Genomic DNA, 4,500 nt, shown 5'->3' with positions numbered 1-4,500 from the left:
CAGTAACTTGTTTATGGAATACAATTTCAGCATAAAATACACAAATTTATACTGTACAAGATTCTAGAACACAATGTATGAGTAAAACAAGGTAACTGGTCACTCAAAATATAAACATTTCAAACATTCCTAACCTTTAACATGACTTTTAAAACATCCATGTATATGAATTAACAATACAGGCTGTTCCGTTTACCTGATGACCACCTATGTGGCGCAGCAGATGCCGGGCAGCAAGTGCTCCATTGCCTGGTGACCAGATGCCGTGTTGCCTGTCTACTGCCGTGGTATTACATGACTACATTTCAAATATAAGCAAATAAATTTTGTACTCACTCATGTCACGCAAGGAGATGCTGGAACTGTCTGTCATCATTTTCTGACATCTAATCGAGAAATTATTAATCGCACAATGTAATTCTCTCTGAGATATTGAATTAATTGATTCACAGATATTATCCTTGAGTTTCTTTATCATGTGAGGATTTGTTGTGTACACTTTGCCCTTCAGTGTACCCCACAAATAAAAATTGGATGGAGTTAACTCAGGCCAGTTATTGTTACTAATCACTCTTTCATTGAACACATTGTGAATTGCGCACAAAGAAACATTGGCTGTATGAGCCCTTGCTGGATCCTGTTGAAAAAATGTGAAGCTTTGTTCTCTTTCACTCAGTTCATTAAAAAACAGTCACAAAATGTATTGCACATGTCTGTCACTTGTAACTGAGTCATTAAAAAAAAAAACTGGGCCTATTATTTTGTCACCACTAACTGTGCACCACACCCCTATTTTCTGATCATAAATGGGTTCCTCATGAAGCACAACAGGTCTATCTGTGCTCCATTGTTGATAGTTTTGGAAATTAACATACCCGTGTAAATGGAACCAAACCTCATCTGAAAACAGAATAAGGTAAGGATCCATTTCACCATCATGCACTTCTTTTAAAACCCATTCACAAAACTTAACCCTGTGCACAGGATCACCAGGTCAAAGTTCTTGTACTACTGATACTTTATAGGGCCTTAGCCCAAGCAACTTAGCACATCTGTGTACAGAGGTGCACGATCTTTGGGTTCGCTGCGAAAGATGTCTAAGAGGCTTTTTAGGGAAATTTTCCAAGCAGTATACATGTCATCAAGATGAGCTTCTTGAGCGCTGTACGTCATCGTTTATGCTTCATGTCTTAAACACTTCCCGTTTCATGAAATTTATTCACTAATTTGTGAACTGCATCACAACTCGGAACTCAAACACCTGGAACTTTCTGTTCAGACAATCTACAAACAGTACGAGCAGACTCTATACACACATACAAATTGTAAATAAACACTCATTGTGGAATTGAATGATTTACTATTGCCACTGTTGCATTCGCAAACTTCACTTTTAGACTCGTGATGCCTGTTTCACTGCTCGAATGACACTGGCCGACAAAACGCTTATGTCCACACCACCCACAAAAAAAAAGAGGGGGGGGGGGGGCAGCATAGTGCAGTCGCATGGGACCTATTCGACCAACAGGCGCAGCTTTCTTGGCCAGCCAGCAATACCCCAGGCACGCAGTCATTAGATAAATGGAACACCTTGTACTTCAGCATTAAATGTTTGTAAGTGAAGGCAGCTCGACTATTTAAATATTGTGTTTGTAATTTGAATATGTCAAAAGTCATTGTTTAGACTCAAAATTTTCTATACGAAAGTTAATGTCCAACAATATGTATTGTTTCAAATGTTTTATTTTTTATACAGAATTTGTTTACACACTTAAAACCTTGTGAATATTTAATGCTTAGTTGCATTTGTATTAATGACAATAATGTGTATAATAACCTGTAATATTGTTCATTTAAGACCCAGGCTTGTTCAAAAAGCAGTTTGTCTTTGATGCTTTTGGTGCACAGTACATACCACCTAATTTTGAAAATACACGAAAGTATAACACAACAGTTAGTGTTTCATTCCATAGTTTACATAATTACCCATACCTTTTGATGACCTGCAACATGCCATGTATGACAGCTAAGTACTTTAAAAAATTCTACCTACTCCTCGTACAACATGATGTGCTAAAATAACTTTCTTCAATTAATAGCACTGTTCAGCTGTATGTTTTACTGTGGACACAAGAGTATGTTAGAACCTGCTGGCTCTGCCTCCCAGCTATCCTCCACCCTTTATCAACCTTCCCTTTTGCTCCCTCTTCCTTTCTCACTTCGCCCACTCCACTATTCAACAAGTCTACTATTATATGAACTGTTATCTTTACTCTTTAAATATTAACATTCCACCAGAAGTGTCTATTACAATATCAATATAAATTCTCCATGATGTATTTCTCTATAAATCTTCATACTCAGTTTGCAAAGATACAACACTATTTAAAATGTTCATCACTTGAAAAGGTATACTATACTGGGTGTTCAGCTTGTGTGTGTCTTGAAAAACTTGTTTGAGGTGTACAGTACCAAATTTATGTCTGGGGTGTAATTAACACTTATTCATGTACAATTCTCAAGTGAATGCACTTTTATTATACATTGCTAGCAAAAGGTTGCGCTTACTGAAACATTTTTTCACATCAGCATATGTGCATTTCAAAGATGTAAAAATAATCTCAATTATCTTATCTGTATCACATTGAAAATTTGGAAGGATGATTAGGGTTCACTGTATCATTGGTGATGAGATCATGACAAGATGGAGCAGGAGCTTGAATTAGGAAAGGATGGGGAAGGAAATCAGCTATGTACTTTTTCTGAAACTATCCTAGCATTTGCCTTTTTTTGCTTTGTTGGAATCATGGAAAACATAAATCTGGATGGAGATTTGTACTATCATCATCCCAAAAATGAGCCCAGTATCTGACCACTGAAACACCTTGCTTGATCCTTATAGTTGGTTATTTGGTCCTGTACACTTCCTCACTTAATTCAAGCATCCAAATTCTGCCTCTCCCATTCACTTTACCTGGTCCTCCTCAAACCAACATGCCATCTTCCTGGACGTTGAACTCCTCCTCTCTTATGGCTTCATCAACACCTCTGTCCCCATTAAACCCACCAACCTCCAACAGTACCTGCATTATGACAGCTACTATACCTTCCGAACCAAAAAATCCCTCAGACCTGGGCTAGAAACAGATTTCCTGCATTGTATCCCCACACAGCTCCAGTCCTTCCACCACCCCTAAGTACCAGCTACAAAGGAGTGCCCCCTTCATCACCCAATACCTTCACAGACTGGAACAACTGAACCATATCCTCTGTTACGGCTTTGACTATCTATCATCATGCTCTGAAATTACGGATATCCTACCCAAGATCATTCCCACCCTCCCTAAAGTACTGTTCAATCACCCACCCAACCTCCACATCCTAAACCATCCCAGTGTCACTCCCAGTCCAAAACTTTTGTCATTCTGGCCAAGAGCAAAATGAACAACCTGTGGCACAACATGCACCTAAACGTAACATGCTTGACCACAATGGCTATTTCACTACCTGGACCATCTGGATTCTCCCCTCCACCAACAGCTTTTCTGAACTGCGCAGATGGGAGTTAACTCCACAAATCATTCTCCGTTCCTGAAATTATTGTGGCCTACAACTTATGTTAGCCTATAAATTACCACACCCTCCACCCAACATTTTCCACCCCCTCTGTCATATTAAATCCTCCCAATTCTCATCCCATCACCCTCAGTGCGTGCCACTCTTTTCCATTGCATACAGTGGTCTCTTCCCCTTCTCTGCTTCTCTCCTTTTTGCTCTCCCCCTCCCTCCTCTCCCATGGCCTCTCCACACTGTACACCTGGCAGCCTTGTCCTACCACCTTCTAGTCCCTGCACATTACAGCAAATATCACTCTTCTCTCTCCCCCCACCCAGACCCTGCTAACTCTCCCCCTCTTCTGATTGCTGCTTTCTTTCAACACAACAGTTACATTTTGGCCAGAGCAGCCAGAGATAGTGGTCATGTGTGCTTGCTTGTGTAAATTGTGTATTTTCATTCCTGAGGAAGGCTTTATCCGAAAGCTCAGTGTGCAATGGTTCTTACAATGTGCCTGTCTGCAATTCAGTGTGTCATATTTATAGTGAGTAGCAATCTATTCTTTTCATAATGTTGTTGATATTCCAACCTGGTTTTTCCATGTTTAAGATTTTACCATTTTTTTTTTTTTTTTTTTTTTTTTTTGTTTCCCATGTATATCTCAAGATCTTTTATTCCTCCTTCTTCTGCTCCACTCATATCCAAACTCTCTCACACATTATCAGTGGCTGTGTCACATACAATGTGGCACTTCTGATAGTTGCCACAGAGTGTTGTAATTTAGCATCTATTTTGTATTACAGTTTTTAAAATAGTTGTGTCTTTCAGTTGTGCTCTAGTTCCGTAAATTACATGCTGGGTTTGCCATAAGTATCAGATGCTGTTAACCCTTTGTACCATATGGCTTCTTACTTTTCAGATCATTTCTGTGGCCAATATATTAGC

The sequence above is a fragment of the Schistocerca serialis genome, chromosome 7 (genome assembly GCF_023864345.2).
Source record: "Schistocerca serialis cubense isolate TAMUIC-IGC-003099 chromosome 7, iqSchSeri2.2, whole genome shotgun sequence".
NCBI lineage: Eukaryota > Metazoa > Arthropoda > Insecta > Orthoptera > Acrididae > Schistocerca > Schistocerca serialis.
Note: the sequence above shows the minus strand (reverse complement) of the source record.